The 19,939-nt window shown below is 37.1% G+C and overlaps 1 protein-coding gene across 2 annotated transcripts in view; it reads right to left on the bottom strand.

The window, feature by feature from the left end:
- Tl (toll like receptor) overlaps window positions 1–19,939 on the bottom strand; it is a 454,990-nt gene that overhangs the window by 130,771 nt on the left and 304,280 nt on the right. For both annotated transcript variants that reach the window (XM_089639570.1, XM_089639571.1), the window contains exon 5: window positions 17,902–17,941. The gene's annotated coding sequence lies outside the window, so the exon portion shown is untranslated. The remainder of the gene's footprint in view (window positions 1–17,901; window positions 17,942–19,939) is intronic.

Genomic DNA, 19,939 nt, shown 5'->3' with positions numbered 1-19,939 from the left:
CGTTTTTTTATTTATTATAAAACCTTTTTCTGCGTTCAATGTCATTTTCAAACTGTGGTTAGGTCACGTTGAGATAATTTATTTATATGATTCTATTTACCCCTGCCAAATTAAAATTTTTATGATATCTAAAATGATTTATTTTATGCCGATTTACTGAGAAAGTAATTAGATTCTTTATCCTTTAGTACTGGTAATGTGAGTAAAAATTTTGACATGCTGAAATTTGTTTAATTAATAAGTCGACTACGATTTTTTTTTTTTTTTTTTTATATTTACTCCACACTGGAGGCCCTGAAGAAAATAATTTCCCTCGGGGCCTATGTCATCTTTGGGGATGCTGTGTGGAGGGTCTTTTTTTGGAGAGGAAGGAGTGAACATGGGTCTTGAAGAGTCCCATGTTGTAGGAGGGAGGAAACACAGAGGCCGGCAGTTCGTTCCACAGCCGAGCTGTTGAACTTAAGAACGAATCGTAGAAGCGACCCGTTCTCATGTGACAAGTGTCAACTGTGTACAAATGTTGGGCGCGCGTTTGGCGTGTATCCCGACTACGCACCGGTGCCGAAGGGATCAATGACGCTAGTTCCTCAGAGCATCTTCCATTGTAATACCGATAGAACAAGGACAGCATACCTACCTGATTCCTGTGCTCTAAAGATTGCAGTCCGTTTGTTAAGATTGGGGAATCTATCAAACGGACCGCCCGTTTCTGCACAGAGTCAAGGGTTTTTTTCAGGTATTTTGGGGCTCCAGACCAGAGATGGCTGCCAAATTTGACAGTAGGGCGCACTTGCGATTTGTACAGGGTGAGCAGTTGTGTACTATTAAAGTATCTGCGGGCCCTGTACAGTACGCCCAGCTTCTGAGAGGCCAACTTTACTCTGGCTTCGATGGAGCCCCCGTACCTGAGCTGGTCACTTATAGTTACACCAAGCATATCAATGGAAGGCCTGTTCGGAAGATTGCTTCCGTTGAAGGAGACTAGATTATCATTTGGATCCCTTTTAGACGTAATCAGACAGGATTGGGTCTTTGAAACATTAAATTCGACGAGATTATTTTTATCCCAGGAGGAAATACTCTCGAGATAACCGTCCATTCTCTGCTTCAAAGCCCTCCGAGCCGTTGGAGTTTGTGTGCCCTTTGGGGGCTTGTCAAACAAAAAGCTATCATGAACTGTACTGTCATCCGCGTAACAATGAATCGGTGCACATGTCAAAAGGTCATTGATGTGCAACAAAAACAAAGTCGGAGACAGAACCGATCCCTGTGGGACGCCAGCATTTATGGAGTGCGAGGAAGAGGTGAAGCCGTCAGCAACCGCCTGAATCGACCTATCCCTTAAAAAGTCAGCAATCCACGTACACAGGGATGCGGGAAGTCCGTAAGAATGCAATTTGTTGACAAGTCCTCGGTGCCAGACCCGGTCAAAGGCCTTGGATATGTCTAGTGCGACCGTTTGGGTCTCACCGTGACGTTCCAGGCACCGCCCCCAAACATGCGTCACATACGCGAGAAGATCACCGCACGAGCGGTTCCGCCGGAATCCGTATTGACGGTCGTTGATAATTTTGTTCTTCTCGAGGTATGTGAGCAGTTTGTCGTTGATCACACGTTCCATCACTTTGGACAGAACTGATGTGATCGCTATGGGGCGGTAGTTGGCCGGGTTGGAGCGGTCACCTTTCTTGGGAATAGGGTGAATTACCGCTTTTTTCCAACCAGAGGGCACAGTGCCACACTTCAGGGACATTTTGAAGAGCTTTGTCAAAACTGGAACTATTTCCGCAGCACACCTCTGCAATACCAGGGCAGGTATTCCATCAGGTCCACTAGCTTTGTTAACATCGAGCCCCCGTATGACGTGGAGTACATCCCGATGCCGGATCCTCAGCTTTTTCATATAGAAGCCGCAGTGAGGAACCGACGGCGGAACAGCACCCCCGTCGTCGAGGGTCGAGTTTTCCGCAAAAATTTTCCCTAATAAGTTAGCCTTTTCGGTGGCGGTGTTTGCTAGTGAGCCGTCAGGTCTGGTAAGAGGTGGCAAACTGGGTTTGCAAAAATTTCGACCTATTGAGCCCGCAAGCGACCAGAATGCTCTGCTGCCATGCGGGCAGGCAGCCAGCTTTTTGCTGATCTGGAGGTCGTGTTCGAATTTCGACCTATTGATGATTCTCTTGCATTCCTTTGCCGATTTGTTGTATGCTGATCTGCTTTCGGGCGTTCGAGATGTGTTGTAGGCTCGGTAAGCCGCGTTTTTTCGTCGGACTGCTTCGGAGCATTGTCGACTGAACCACGGCTTTGAGCCCACACCAGTTTCTTTGGTAGTCGATTGTATGAAGCCATCCATCGCCGATTTGATGACTTCACCAATCTCCTGGGCACATCTTGAAGGGTCCGAAGTCCGAAAACAAACAGCTGACCACGGAAAAGCGTTGAAATGGGCCCGCATACCGAACCAATCTGCTGACCTATAGTGCCACACTTTTCTCCTCAGCCTCTCATTGGTTGGTCTGAGGCTAACGGGGATTGATGTCGTCACTAGGCAGTGGTCAGATGATCCCAGAGGCGCTGTGACGTCAATCTTATAACCGTGTGGCACAGTAGTTAAGAATAGGTCTAACAGATTGGAGCGGTGAGTCTGGACATCAGGAACCCTTGTAGGCTCGTGAACCAATTGCTCTAATCCGTAGCAAATGGCAAAGGATTCCGCCTGTCGGCCAGCCGAGTCCGTTGGGCCTGAGAACTTCAACCATGGTTCGTTATGAACGTTGAAGTCCCCCAGAACAACAAACTCGGCCGAAGGGTAGCGGGGCAAGAGATCATCAATAGTATCGCTCAAATGTTTGAAGAGCTCGGAAGTGTCTGATTCGCTATGGTTCGGTGAGCGGTATAGACATGCGTAGAATCTTGCCGTACTGGCAAGATTGACGCGCACCCACATTACGTCGAATCTGGAGTTTTCCAGACTCAATAGTCGCACACAGTTGACGTCAGCTCGACTATAGAGGCAGACTAAAGTTTTCAGTCGGAATTTGCTTGCGAGGGTAAAGCCCGGGCAGTCCAGATAGGAGGAGTCTGGCGGCTCGGCTATCTGAGTTTCGGATAGGAAAAGAAGGTTTGGACGTTGGGACAAAAGATGGTGATGGACGGAATTTAAATTTGTGTGCAGGCCGCGAATGTTGGCAAAATTTACCAACAGTTTTGGCCCGCACCGGGGACGCCTGCTACTCGCCGCTGTAACGATGTTAAAATTGTTGTGTTGTATGTTCATGATTTTTTTTTTTTTTTTTTTTATAAGGGTAGGAGGTGAAAGGAAAGGTCTGGAAAGGAAAGGTATGAGGGGTGGGTAGGAATCTGGGGTTCAGGCTGTCTAGGAGTGATGAGCGTTTGGTTCCAGCCCACCCACTGCGGTGCTAGGCGATAGGCTGGGAGAGTCCGGCTGGAGAGGGCATCCAATGCGCCCCAAACGCTGCTGCTGGGTCCCCTCCGGTCACGAACCGGCACAACAGCAGTGGCGGGGTTTTTTCACTCGCTGATGGGGCAGCCCACCCTTAGTCGTGAGCCTGAGGGTCGGGCCCCTGTACTATCGAGCGGCCCGGACAGCGGTAACCGGTTGTAAAGGGTCTCCCTCAACCAGCATCTTAATAATACCTATAAATTTGTATGTTACCTATTCTAACTTTATTCTTCCGTCACGGAAAGATTTTTCTATCACCATCACCCGTCTCTCTTTCTACCTCCCCATTCATCCTCCGCTGCTTTATGTAAGGAAGACAGCATCTCGTCTTCTTCTTGGAGAATCTGACCAAACTTACTAAAGGGGGTCTCATCCCATGAAACCAAAAGCTTTAAATATTTTCTTGTTATGGGAGTTAAGGGCACAACAACGAATGCGAACCACCATACAAGGTTCCTACCTAGCTTACTTAACGTATAAGAGAGGTAACCTTTACCTTTCTCAAATTCGGATGCCGTATTTAAGCCTGAAGGTTGCTTCATTAATCCTTAATATAACTTATCTAACTAACCAGAGTTCAAGAGAATTTGACCTTTAAATACGAATATTAAAATGCAATATACTTTACTTCGCTTGTTGCCGAAAGATGCGTGGCGAAATGTTAAAGATGGTCCCCTTTATAATACAATAAACTAAATGAGACATTCATTAATTGGCAATCAAATGCAAATAGGTCCAATTAAGTAATTATTGAAACTTATTTCTAAATTAATAATACCCTGCGCCATAATAGTTTTGATGATTTAATAAAACCCTTCTCATCTGAATTTATTATTTCTATGGTCGTAGAATTTTTTAGGTGTGATAAGGTGTGAATATATTAATAAGAAATTAGACTTAATGAGATGTAAGATTTTACATTCGAAAAGTCCTCAAAAGAGTACGAAAATGTAATTAAGTGTACCTACCCTGATGTATGGATGTGAGGCATAGAGCTTGCCGAGAAAGGATGAAAGTACACTAAATGCTGTAGATATGAGATCCTTGAGGCGTATGTGCAGTAAAACCATGTATGATCGTGTGAGAAATGTGAAAGGGACGCTTAGATGGTTTGGGCATGTAGAGCGAATGAGCGAATAAAGGAGTGTAGGGAGAGTATATTATGCAAATGTGAATAGTAGCTGAAGTCGGGGACGCCCGAGGAAGACATGGCACGATTAAGTGAATCAGATACTTCGAGTCAGGCCATGTCAAGAGTCAGAACAATAGAAGAGTATGTATGAATGTGAATGAGGTAAGGGATGTGTGACCGAGTTTTTGGAGGTCCGTCCTCTCTGTCTACCACTGCGGGGAAACGGCGTGATGGTTATTTAGATAATCTAAACATTTTTCTTAAAGTGCTCGTTCATAGATGACGTATAATTATTTTAATTTAATTATTTTAGGAAAACCACTTTACAAGTATAACTTAATATTTCGAAGTATAGCTTCATGTTGGACTGAATCAACAATACAATACTGTATTTGTGTGCCTTTTTCTTGAGAGAATTGAAATTTTATACGAACATAACTATTTATTCTTATTCATTCCAAGAAAACTTACTGATATAAAATATTGAACATTTAATAAAAATGTCTTCGAATTATTCGTAATCCTGTTAAAAACGGGACTGCAGGCCCTAACCGAATGAATTGATGGGTTTAATGTTAAAATTTTAGTAAAAAAAGAATTTATTAACACGACGTTGGTACACGTATCAAATCGTATTTCGTCATTATACATTAACAATTTTATGTACGAACGGGAGCAAACAAATAATTCATCTTTCCCATAATAATTAAATTAGCGCGATCAAGGAACGAGCAGTTCATGATGGGGAGATGTCGCTTGGGTACATTTTGTTAACAAAGTGTGTATTTTACAAGAAATCTGTATTGGCGTCGAAAGTTGAATAGAACGATTACAACAATAAGAAAGAAGAGTTTTGAAAAACATCCAGAAAATAATATGAACTTTATTAAAAAATTTATAATGTTCTACAAAGTTATGCGTTTTCTTTACAATCTTATAATATTGCAATCATCATTTAGGTAGCTCAAATTCGGCAATTCTATTTGATTTTGAGTGAGTAGTACCAGAAAATGTTTGGGAAAAAAAGATACCAATCTAATCCAATCTTACGTGTCATATGTCATAAGTCATAAGTCCCTAACACTAAGAACTAAGAAGTGTAAGGGGTTCGCCATTGTTGGGTTGACCTATAAACGGCCCGCAGCCATTATTGTGTAAATAAATTAAGAACGAATTGCTCAATAAACGTCACAAAATACCTGGTCTGCATATTATTTCTGTTAGTAATTCCGTTTCGTACATACAGCAACTATTTAAGCCTACCTTTAGCACCTACATCAAATTATTAATGGGGGTTGGCTGTGCAAGTAGGAATTGCCCATTTCTCATTGATATATGTACACAATTTATATTATTAAAGGGTCCCAAGGTACACAGAAAATCACTTAAAAGTTTGAGGTATGCGCATAAATATACAAGAATTTTTAAATTATGCAGTATTGTAATTTTTTCCTATTTTTCAGAACAAATAGTGTTTGATGGATAATTTTGTAGTCAATTTATTTTGAACGGAAAGTAATAAAAAATGGTAAATTAAGTTCATCTTCGTACCATCTTAATCTTATTCAAATGAAACAATATTGCTTTGTTAGCCACTAATATATATCAATGCCGACCGGTTTCTGAAATATCGTTCTTTCCTCTGGGCAAACATATTAATCTTATTCACTACACTCACATCACATTTGTACTACTTTCGTATATCCTCATCCAATTTACTTATTTTTTTACATTAGCTCCACACAGGAGGCCCTGAGGAAAATGGTTCGCTTGGCCTAGGTGGGAGGGCGAGGGGTGGGTAGGTATCTGGGGGTCAGTGTGTCCAGGAGTGACAGGCGTATGAATCCATTCCTCCCACTGCGGTGCAAGGTGATGTTCCCAAAAAGTCCGGCTGGAGAGGTCAAAAAGTCTCCTGAAATTAGTCTCTCACGATCTGGCCTGCCACGCAGTTGGTGGGCAGCCGCATCTATCGCCAAGACCCCTACCAATCTCACCCCATGAACCCGGGCATCCCTGCTTAGTCACCAAACTTAACTAACCACTTGGTTGTTGGCTATCCAATTAATAGTCCTCGGGGCGCCGGTACCCATAATTTTACTTGTTAACTTACTAAATGTATTTACTTAATAACTTACACTAGTAAAGCCAATTATATAAACTCGCTCAAAATTATCGACTCAAAAATAACACCGTAAATAGCGTGGTAGCGCCCACACACTTACATTTAGAGAAAGGTTCATACATATATATTTGCTTTATAAACTCAACGAACACGAAGACCATTACGTTATGGAGAATATAAAAAATGCATTAAACCGCACATATGTGTCATGGATTTCATATATTTGGCCACATACATATTTTGTGCATTTAGGTACACAAGTATTTTATAAATGACAATCAGTATTATCAGCCTGTTATTAAGAGCTTACCGTAAATGATGTGTCGATAGAAAAATAGATACGATGAAATAGTGTGATAATATGTAAGCACTGGGTACTTACCGGGAGGCTTTGATACATGGGGTTGAAATACCGTAACGGGTCTTTATACACAGCTCACGCGATACGGGAGAAAAGGCAGGTGGCGGTTGCGGCAAATTATAGATTATTAGCAATGAAGGGTGATATATTCAGGGGTATCTTTGTATCGGATGGGAGAGGGAGTCGGTAACCTTGTGCATTATTAAAGCGAAAATAAATTGAATTAAGGAACTAAGGGCATCACGGTAAAGGCAAACACGTTTTAACCATAAAAACCGACGAGTATAACTGAAAATTCGTTGACTAATGATACAAAATAGTGATCCTGATTAGGTGATGGTTTGATTTACTATTATTTTAATGGCAGGTGCTTTAAAGAGACAACAATTGCAAGTCCAACATGCTATTAGGACTCGATCTCGCGCTTACCATATCGGCTGAAATGACTTCCCAGATTGCATAGCATGGCTCTGATCAAAAACAATGTTTATAATTTCATTTTCTTAAAAGTATTATCCGCACAGCATCCCGAAGGATAGGGTTGGTGAAGTTAAATGCTTAATGATCCAAGAATACTAAAATTGAGTTTAAAAACCAAAAGATAACTAATTTTATTTTGAAATTAAAATTAATAAAATACTTCGTTTTTACCACTTTTATTGTTTATTACCAACATGTTTCATGAGCAACGCTCACTTCTTTAGGGTTTTATTTTATTTTGTCACAGGCGGAAGCACAAATTTTATGATTTTTATTAAACTAGCTGACGTGTACCCGGCGTTTCTCGATTTTCTCTACTTTCAATAAATATAATATCTAAGTAATATATATATATATATATATATAAGCCTTCCGGAAAAAAAATCTCTAAATAATAGTGGAAACCCTATCAAACTTCGTTGCATAGTTTAGAAGAACTAAGCAAAGCGCACAGACAGAAGCGGATAGTGACTTTGTTTTAGGTTCTGGAATGTTTTAGAATGATCTAGAATACTCTCGAATGTTCTGGACTGTTCTAGAAATTTCTAGAGGGTGAAACTTCCATAACTTATATTTTCAAAAGCATGCCCTTCAGGTAAAAATGGGAACTTATTCATGGATGGGGGATAGAGGGCTACCACACAATATACTCCCTTGATCGTAGCGGGCGTTTCTGAGTTTTAGCGGCACGCACATTGTACACTTACTTTTATAATATACATTGATTGAATGTAGGTGAAATATGTCGAAAAAACACTCACCTATTAATAAATATAAGACTGCTATTATAAACAAAGTGTTTCACCGTAATAAACACTTATAATAATTGAAGCTACAATACAATCGCGGCTTTCGTCAAAGGTTAACAATCCCTGAAAGGCATAAAACACTCCGCCATGATATTGTTATTAATGAAGATGAATTGGTTAGACTAGCGAGAGAATACACGCGTGGGCCTCGTGATAGATAGCTTTTCATTAAGTTGAGTGAAAAATTTTCTATAGATTTTCCATAAATCACTTCACGCAAATGTTTGTCTTGGGACCGCTTGGGAACTTTCGAATTCGGTAATGACAACAACATGTTTCAATCCCGTAGCTTTTCCAACGGCCATTATTTGTAAGGGAAAATTTGATGGGATTTGAGGAAAAGTTTGCTACGGTAAATTAGACATGGCTGCTGCCAAAAGTGTCGAAGTTTTCAGTCATTTTATCAAGGCCATCTTTTTGATAGGGATTGGACAAGATTTAATACCATTGAGAGTATTCTTGATATTAATTATTTTTAGTGACAGGAGGATTACTTAAATCTTTGAAAGCTCACATATTTATTCGTCGAATGATTTACACAATTCACTACACAAATTCTGTGTGATAAACGTGGCGCAAGAAATGAGTGTGTTTAATAAATGGTGTTGTAAATGTAATTCAACAAGTTCTTTAATAAATGCAAATTCACTTTGTTGTGTCGTTTTAATTGAATGAAAATAAATTACTTTATACAAGCTACTATTGATTTCAAATAATCGACATGTTTCGAAACCATTGGTTTCTTCATCAAAATAAAAATACGTATAATATGTGAGATTATTGAAGTACAAACAAGTAGTTTAAAAAGGGAGTGTGTTTAATGGTATTGTAAATGTAATTTAATAAGTTCTTTAATAATTGCAAAATCGCTTTGTGGCATCATTTTCATTTAATGAGAATCAATCACTTTTATACACAACTATTTAATCTAAATCATTATCCTGATTAAGAAACCCCTGGTTTCTTAACTAACCTACTTAATAAAGTTTTTGTTTTATCACTTTCCGTGACTTTATATAACTTTTTAAAGATGATGATTTATCCAGTCACCCGCTAAAACATAGTCGGTTACACAGATTTTTCACAAAAATGGTGCTAAATAAGTTATCCAAATATTATTATCATTATAATAACAACACGGTATTTATGTTTACATGTTAACGTTGTTGTCTTTTTGCTACCACACGGAGAAAAAATAGTATTGCTAATTTATTAACAATCTCTTCAAATTATTGGTAATCCGCAAGCTACAACTAATGAATTGACAGGTTTCCTAATAAATTTTTATCAAATGACCAACATGTTATCACGATGTCGGAACACGTTTTCATTGAAATCGTAATATTTTCGCATTTTGTCACTATATATTATCAAGGCAAATTTACGTGCATGAAAACGTGTTCCGATATATATTATTATAAATTTACTAAAAAGATTATCAAGATACTGCCCTTTTTCACCGTTTTACCTTTAATCATTTAAAGAGACTCGCAATACTCGTTTTTCTCCGTGCAGCATTGATGTAAAATAAAAATAACTGCAACATTAAACATTTTCTGTAAAATATGTCTCACGGCATGACCCATAATGGACGTGACAACTGTAATTGAATGAAAAAAATGAATATAATTATGCATACCGAGCCGGTAAGTAAAAATATACTTGGTATTTGAAAACCTTCCAGAATAATCACATGTATTTGCATACCGTTTTCATAAGATAATTTAAAACCCTTCTGAAGATGTACTTTCTTCCGCAAATGATCATTGGGGCTTAGCTACGAGCTGTGGCCTGAAAACAGACGCCGAAAGAAACACGCCGAATAAATGAAGCTGAGACCTCCCTCTGAGGCTGGCGGTGGGGAGGTGAAACAACAATGTTGATTAAAAAGATTTGGGGTTGGTACATCCAAGAGTGGTAGGCTATAGAACCGTGAAGTATGAAAACTTGTGATGAAAAAACACATACACAACCTAATCAGTTTTATTAACCAAAAAAAAAATCACTAGTTGGTTTGATGTAATATTTTCCCGATATTTTTTCTTCCGAAATTCTTACGAAAACCTTTAATTTTAAAATATATGACAAAAACTACACCATAAAAAATACTTATTTCAGCTATGTGTGCGTCCGTTGAATATCTTTTTTTTTTTATTTTTATAGTGAATACCTCACAAGAGTCCCAACTGCTCCCGTCTGGAGCCAGTGAGACTATGGCATCCCCAATTGGGGGATGTTGTGAGGCTGAATGTAAGTGGGGAGGAGAAAGAGGAAGGTGGGGAAGTACCTGGCTATTCAGATCTAGTCACTAAACACGGCTAAAGCCATTTGGAGCAACGTTTCAATTCTGAATGGTGGTCTTACACCAGGGCGATACTGGTAGTATCTTCCACTCTGGAACGTGCCGCAAATATACTACATATTATTTTAATTAATTAATTGTGAAATAACACAAATTAATCAAATAAAATTTATTTGCGCACGCCGGGTTCGAACCCGCGACCTTCGGAATGGCAGTCCAATGCGTTACCACTGGACTATGCCGGCCGTCAATCTGGTCCAAGGAACTCGGATTTGATTTGTATTTAAGTTTCATTTACCAAGCGATAAACTAGCAACCTATAATATAATAAAATATGGGAAAATCTAGTTGAATATAAAAATGTTCTTTCTGAATTTTAAATATGATATAGACAACAGTGACGTAAAAAGGACGTTGTCCCGGTAAGATAGAAATCGTGGGTTCGATTCCTAGTTGACCTATTTTGATTTTTCTATATCTTGTTCTGTTTCATGTTTCGTTTAAATTTATTAGTATTATCTTCTTCTTATTATAAAATGTGATATTTTAGTAAAATTATTTCAATTGTCATTTCCGAAATGGAACAGATTTGTCAAGAATTCGGACGAGCGATAAGTACCTATGGATAATTAGTACATTTTCGTGAATATTTTTCTTGTTAATTCTGCAGCAGTCATTATTCAGATTTATTCTTTGAATACTCTTTCAGATTCACAAATCCTGCAACGATAATATCCCGCAATTTTTCACGGGTCTGTGCTAGTAATAAAAAAATGTTACAATATTATTATTTCGGTGTTAAGTGTATGCAAAAGACTACTAGAAAGTAGTATTTTTCGGACTATCAATACGAACTATGAAATATACTGTATCTAAAATATGTGTCAAAATAACTGGATAATTTGGAAGAAATGTTCTGAATATAGATATAATCTTATATATATTTAACATTTTTTTCAATCGAAGACAGGCAGTATTCAGGTTACGTTTGACTTACGTGGAATAAATTTTTTGAAAAAAAAGGTCCTAGGAAGAATTACGAACTCAATGTCTAGCGAATAAAATTAACTTAATTAATTAACAAAAAATGTACATTATTAAAAAAAAACATGGCACAATATATTCATTTATTGGGGGAAAGGAAAAATGTTGGTACAAATAACTTTGAATAGTTAATTAATAAATATAGTCGCGGTAACACATACTCATGAGATATTTCGTCTTCGCAAGGCTCCACCCTAGAGGCTGTAGATTTATGACAGGGATATTTAAAAGAGAAAGAAAACTTAATCCCTTCCCTGGTTATTATTGCGTTTTAATATGCGCGGGAAGGAATAAATCCTTTAAAGAGGGACTGTCCGTTTATATTATCCTCGGGGCGTTAGACATTGAATAAAATGTTCGTTCTTTGCTTGATGATGAATTGTACCGTCCGAGGTGTTGGGGCGAATAGAAGCATATTTGAGAAACTGTACACTTTTTTTGGAAATGAAAATGCTTTATGGATAAAAGGTTAGAATCGGTTCTCAGAATTGTCATTTTAAAATTATTAAAAATGACGCAGTTTAAACGTAATTTACCCGCAGGAGAAAGTAAATATAATGGAAAGTCAGATCACTAACTCGCTCAGTGAAATATACCGCTGTAATTTTTTTTTACTCTTAATTATGATCCGATTCAAGTATCTTTCTTGTGCTTCACTTGATGACGTCATGTCTTCCTGGGCGATCAAAAATCTATTTCCACGCAGTTGCACCCCTTTTAACGTACATTTGTTCTACATGTCCAAGTAGATACGAAATCAGAACGCCTTAATCATAGCAATGTCGAAAGGGGTTTTACAAAAACATGTGCCTTATTCATATAATAATCATAATTCAGGTGAACGAAGAGTGGCCTAAGCCATGTATCAACACTTCAACAGGCTGCGAAAAGGATTGCAAGACCATTAACCTAATGCGGAGTAAGAACAACTGATTACTATTACCGTCCGAACATCAGTGACATTTCACTGTTTTATTAAGAAGTAACAAGGAAGAAATTGAAAGAAAGGTAAATGCAGGTAACTCTAAAAGTGTTCGTACCTACCCTGATATACGGCAGTGAGGCATGCAGAGAAAGGATGAAAGTAGACCAAAGGCTGTAGAAATGCGATCCCTGAGGCTTATTTGTGGTAAAAAACTGTATCATTGTGTAAGATGTGGAGATCCTCAAAGAATGGAAGGCTGATGTAAGCGTAATAAGTAAGATTAAGAAAGGGATGCTAAGATGGATTGGGCATGTAGACCGAAAGAACGAAGAAAGGAGTGTAAGGATATGGACGCAAATGTGTATGGTAGAAGAAGTTGAGGATGCCAGAGGGAGACTTGGCACGATCAAGTGATCAGTCGATCAGTCAGAATAATAGAAAGGTATGTATTAGACGATGTATGAATGTGAATGAGGCAAGGAGTTTGTGCCAAGACTGAGTTATTTGGCGGTCCGTCCTCTCTGCCAACCCCTGCGGGGAAACGGCGTAATGGTTGGTTAGTTAGCTAGTTAGTAACAAGGCACCTTTAAAAATCTTCTAATTATTGAAAATACTAACTTCGTTAACTCCGGTTAAATGAATTCTAGAAATTTTGTTTTGAATTTAAGCATCATTTTCAAAATTGAAAGTGTTCGTTTAGATAATATATAACATGTTAATTTAATTTGAACAAATTCCGAAGAGAAAATTATTTTATTTGCCAATTTAAAAATTGCAACTGATATTTACGTCCAACACTCCAAAGCCGAAAGACCGGAAACTACCGAACTTGTCAAGAACTCAGACATCCCCATTGGTGTATTGTATTATTTAGATGAGACACGAAGCGAACAATTTGATTCCACTTTTTTTTACTTCCAATTGGTCCAAATTGTCCTCCAACGCTCTATCGCCGAACGAACGGAAAATAACGAATCCGGTCTCCGCGCACTGCTACTCGCGTGGTAATAGTGGAACACGTTTTAACGAGATATTAGTACGCAGTAGCGCCACGACGACTTTCCTGTGATTGTAATTTACACGAATAATTTCTTGTTGAGATACCTGGGAACTAGCAAAGTGAAGATTTAACCTGTTAATATAAAGCGTGGGTATGTCGTGAATTTCTCGCTTTAACAAGTGATTATAGTAGTTCATCCTGTCTCGTGGTGTACAAGTTTAACAAATATCCTCGCAATTTAAACTCCTAAATCTCACAAAAGTGTTCACATCTTTGGCGGGAAATGGGCTGTCACCCTGACACCCCGGCGCGCAAATGAGAAAACTTTTGGCGCCAAAAATGAGCGGCCGCATTATTTTCTGAATACGGAAGAGATCCGATTTCGCACCCTTTCCACATCAGAGAAATCCCGGCTTACCGCTAACTTAAGTGGGTATTAAAATACTAAAGATACTTGAAACTGAGAAACAAATAATAATACTGGTATAAAATAAAATCATAATTCCATAGTGAAAAATGCTGTAGTTTGTTTTTTTTAAATCCAGCTTTTTAGTTTTCAGTTCAAACAATTTTCAGCGTGAAAGCTTTTGATAAAAACAACACAAATAGCTTTCGTAAGATAGTTATGACAATATCAAAGCATAATTAATTATTTCTATTGGGTTTTTCATCTTTGTTGTACAGTATGTAGAAGCATGTACCCGACAGACTTTAAGACTATATTTCTGAGCTTATTTGGAATAAAAATGCATTCATTTTGCTGTCTTGTGAAAATAAGTCACCGTACCTGTACGGCGCTGCTGGGACTAGCCGAAGTGAGTATCACTTGATGCGTTAGGTCGATCGAGTGGCGACGCGTTATACAAAATATGTTTTGAATATAGAAAATAAGTCACCGTACCTGTACGGCGCTGCTGGGACTAGCCGAAGTGAGTATCACTTGATGCGTTAGGTCGATCGAGTGGCGACGTGTTATACAATATATGTTTTGAAAATAGAAAATAAGTCACCGTACAGCAAAATGAAACAGTTTTTGCTCCAAATAAATTCGGGAATCTTACTAAGTTATGCGGGTGAATTTAGAATTATTTCGCCTCGAAAAGGGATCTAACATACAATCATGTGCTTTTATTACCGTTTTTAATTTTAAGTTTTTCATTATTTTGACAACATGACAAAATCATTTAATTTTGTATCTATTTAACTAAAAATAGTGTATATAAAAACTAAAAATCCCATAAACAAGTTATAATAAAGCATCCGGAAAAGACTACACCTTATCAGTAGAAATAAAATGTTTTTTATCGTGCCTATTCCATAGCAGCAAATAAAAGGTTAAAAATAACCCAAAATCTACTTTTCTTAAATTTCTTGCAAGGAACTATAAGCGAAGCAAATTGCGTTTATTTAAATACACCTGTGCACAAATTTACTACCAAAGTTAGATCGCAAATGGCATTAGAACTCCAAGTTTTTAACATTTGTTAGAGTGTAAAAAAAATCAGCTAACTTTTTCTCAAAATAATGTCTACAATAAAATAGGGAGGGTTAGATTTTCGCAAAAAATATCCCAAAACCCGCTTTTTAATACATTTTTATGGTCGAATTATGCGCCACGGTTGTCATTGACTTTGAATACCTCCACTGATTTTCATTTCTTTTTGAGAAAATGCAGGGGAATCTTGCCTGTGGGGAGTGATGGGACTATAGGGATGTAATTATATAATTGTATAGGGATGAATCAGCACAAAAGCTTGGTCGAAGAATTGGTTGCTGGGCAGATTTTGTTGATGTTTTTTTTTTACTTTTCTGGAAGCAGCATTGTAGATTGTAGAGTCGATTTAACGTTCAATTGTCATGTGTCCTCTTACATGTTCGGCGAGACCAGTAAAATAGTGGAATAGAGGCAATCGCATCACTATTCACCAATCTACATCAGAAGTAATATAAGCAACAACTGCGCGATATTGGAGTGAAGGGAATAAGACTCTCGGGCTAGCTTGCCTCCGAAAAATCACGCTCAATCACTCAGTGAGGAAGAAATCAATGACAAAATCCAAACATTGAAAACTGAAACAGGATTTTAAAGATGTATCAAAAAAACTGTTTGCACTTGAATTAATCTTGAAAATAACCGATATCTCATTTATTTTCCATAAGTGCTAATTTATACATAATATTATGTATATTTACTAATTACATTAGTTAAGATAAATTATTCTCAGCGAGAGCTTGTATAAACGTCATAGACTTTCGTCCTCTTGATTCTCAAGCATATTTTTCGAAACCGAAAAAGACAGAAGATACTATAACGATGACGTAATTTACGAACTTTCGCTGGGACTAGTATACCTCATAACTACTAGTAGTGTACTACTTGCGTTTATCAAACATGTACTATAAATTTTTGTTACTTTTTCATGCAATATACTTACTACAGCACATAATACATGTGCCTATAATATGATTAATTTCTGATAAATAACTACAATTTTGTACTGTACATTCCTCATTCAACACAAGTTAACGCTTCCATGAAAAAGTAGTATTAAAATCACATAATATGTAGAATCTTAATGTTAATCCTATTTGATTTCGTTAAAAAAACACAATATTACTTACATGAAAATACAAAACAAACAGAACTCATCAAAGACTAATGTAATATATCGCTATTCAACTTGAAAGGATACAATATATACATGGTTTTGGGACATTTTCCTAAACTTTACTTAGGCGGTAAGTAATGAATCCATGAAGCGTGGGGGTGTGAACATGAATCGGTATAATAATGTGTGTAATTCAATACATTTCATGCGATATCGAGTCATTTGGCAACACTGAAGACAAATGGAAAACAATAAAGCAACGGGCTGGAACACAATATGTCTGATTTGCCGCATACGTAAGTCAGTTCCGTATTACGTAGGTTCTATATTGACTTCCTCCATAACGACACAAAGTGTTGGCGCCGTCTCGTAAAACGAATAACGGCCGTTAGGACGAAGGTTGCTGCAAATCAAATCCCCAAAAGGCCAAGAACCACATAAAAAGTAAACAATTTCCTCGAAAAGCTGAATGATTTAAAACGTATTGGATGTGCTCTTTTGACTTGCAGGGTAGTTTTACTAGCACGGTATTGCGAGTGTTACGAGGGCTGTAGGCACAAATGTTGTAAGGCATCGATACAAGGGCGTTATATGCGGGGGTTACAGAGCTAGTTCGTAAAATACATTATTGAAAAGAAGGTTTCGAAAAGTTACTGCTCCTTGAAAATACTGTATGCTAAGCAGGGGATTCAATCTTACTTTGGACCTTGCGAAATATTTTGACAAGGAAAAACTTCACGTAAGATTTATCGCCGAACCCGTCGAATATTCTGATAAAAGTCCAGGTGTGTAAGAATTTTGGATTTGATTTGTGTCTCGCAGGATCGGGAAAATAAATTCAAAAAGGCTTGATCCCAAATTCCGATAAAACAGCAAAAAACCCACTTACTCATTTTTTTACCTTCTTGCTGGGACGTGGGTACTATTTACGTGAAATTATTTCTTTGAAATATACCCTCCTTCGCGACTAAAACAAATAAAGGACGGAATTCAGGCCGAGAATGTAAAAATTTCTGAAAATTACTCACTTAGAAAGAACGTAAAAATATGAGGGTTTTTTTTATATATTCCTAAAACCATTTTTTTAATAATTTTTTTATAAATATGTGTGTTCAAAACTTAGAATAAAAAATATTCAATCCAGTCAATTTATCATATGAGCAGAGCGGGCTAAACGGTTTCTAGCAAGACGTCTATCGTAAGCAGTGTATTCGTATGAGAGCATAAAGTTTTCCCGGATATCCGCATCCGCATCTCTTATCGGCGGAGTAAAGGACACATCCAAATCTACAATGGAATATACGGCAGATCCTTTCAGCAATAAAGTTGCCTTGTCTCCTGGTTTGGTAGGAAACTTCCGCGACTTGCGAAACTAAACTAGTTTTAGTTTCTTGTTGTACTTTCAAATTCAAGAGGTGGAGATGAAAGATTCGTAATATGAATGCAAATTTATATTAGTTATATAACGCTGGGGAATTTTGATGAGAAACACGTTTGAAATTTTATATCCAAGATGTTACGACACTAATATTACACCAACATTACGTGAAAACTCACGAACAAATATAACAATAAGAATTTTCGTCTTAGTCACGAATTCGAACGATAGAGACGCGACATTGAGACACAATAAAAATAACATAATATTTTATTTTACCTTTTTGTCCGCAATTATTTCTGCCGAAGAGTTCTTTGACCTGTAAAAAAGAAACGAGAATAAATAAAAAAATACTTATCAAAGAAGAAAAAAATCTCTTTTTTTTTCAAACATTTGTTTCGAAGGATCGAATATAAAAGGGCTTTTTGAGATACTTAATTGACGCTCAACTGAATCTCACATACGAGGATCCGTCTTTGATGATCAAAGACTGTAAGTCACTCGCTAAATTATTTAGCAAGAAGCAGGCAATCTGCCAGTCTTAATTAGGTCGTATATCCTTCCCCTGTCACTCTTCCTGAGGGCATTCGCAAGAAAGAATCTTGACAGTTTAATGGTGACGAAAGTGAATGTATCCATTTCCTCCGGAACACGTGTCATCCCATGTAGACGCCATTAGCCATTACGGAGGGCTGGACGATAAGTAATTGACGGAAAAGAGAAATTGACAATGCTACATGAGAGCTTTGAACACGGAAGCTTTCTTACGAAACTGGTGTTTTTATTTTGTATATATCTTAATAAAAACTGATACCGTAACTTTATGCTGGCAATCTCAGTCACGAGCCGCCTCTGTTTTGAACATAAGAGGTAATACTTAGGTAGTAGGCGTTCTTTTAGGGATTGAATTGATATTAGTTTTGATAAATTGAACCACAAAGATATTCATAGGTCACAGGTATTTCTTGAGTTTGCTTTGTCAAGACTTTCTCAAAAAAGCTGAAATTCAACTGTTTCTATTCTGTGATTTCGAACAAGAAAGAAAGTGAATGGTTATGAGACGGTAATTGAAAACTAAATCAACGACAGGTTGCCAGAACTGAAATAACTTCATAGTAATTTTATCGAACACTGAAAAATTAAACAGTTTATACTAATACAAACTCTAGAGTTATGCGTTTTGGGAAGCCTTTTCCTTATGATATTTCTAGTTCAACATTATTTCGATCACGAACTATAAACCTTTGAGATGTGCTATAAGAGTCGTAAAATGAGAAAAGACGCCATATCGTTTGTTCAATATTTTTCAAGTGTTTAATAAAACTCAGGCGTACTAACTAAATATTAGCAGTAAATAATTTAAGTAAAACAATGCAACGATAAAAAGAAAATTAATGATATGATTGACTTGTCAGCTCAGTGTTTACTGAAAAAAAAAATTAATTCCCGACGTAAACTTTGGAGACGAAATTTGAATATTTATGAAACTCGTGGGAAAGTACCACGCGGATTGAATTAAATAATGTTACATAAGAAAAATGTTCTAACTGGGAGATAAGTTTCTTTACGACAAATTGCCTTAATAAAGAAATTTAAATAATTATTCTTCTAGTTACAAATTCTTGGTTGAAAAGCTTTACCGGAAAAATAAAGGTTTAAAGGTAATAAAAAAATGTCTCGAGCAGCGGCGTGCCGTGACTTCGACTTTAAAGCGAACAAACCATTATGATATAATATTCAAGGTTGAATGACTGCTGACACGCTTGCATTAATTTACAGCGAGATTCTCCTTTTAATTAGCCGAATTTCATACCAAAATGAATTCATCAAGTTCTTTCAGACTTCTGAATTTTCCACATGTCTCTTTGAATGTGTTTTTTTTCATCCGAAGTGTAACCCTTTCAATACCAGAGTTCTTCCTCAGGAACATGAAGAAAAATGATCGCCCCGTATTTTGCGTATCGCTTGTGAAGGATATTCCTCATGGCGACTAATTTTCAGCTGGGTTGGAATCTTTATTCTAGCGACAAATATAATGACAGTTCCCTTTTTGCATGTTTTTCTTGTACTGGGTTCAATTTTTTGTTTTTGTGTTTTGCATTTTACTCTATATGTAAATTAATATGATTTTTTTTAAATTAAAAAAAAATATTTCTGAGAAAATATTAAAGATACCCCTTTAGGCCTAAAAATAACAACAATGAAATAAGAGAAAAATCTAAATTAGTAAGAAAAAAAAATTGTGAAAAAAAATAAATAAAAATAAATATTAAAGGTGCTGTAAAGCATAAAATATGTGTGGAAACAAAAGTGAGGT

Source organism: Hesperophylax consimilis, chromosome 14, assembly GCF_061612785.1.
Source record: "Hesperophylax consimilis isolate HC1 chromosome 14, BYU_Hcon_1.0, whole genome shotgun sequence".
Taxonomy (NCBI): Eukaryota; Metazoa; Arthropoda; class Insecta; order Trichoptera; family Limnephilidae; genus Hesperophylax; species Hesperophylax consimilis.
Note: the sequence above shows the minus strand (reverse complement) of the source record. Positions and strands in the feature narration are given on the sequence as shown.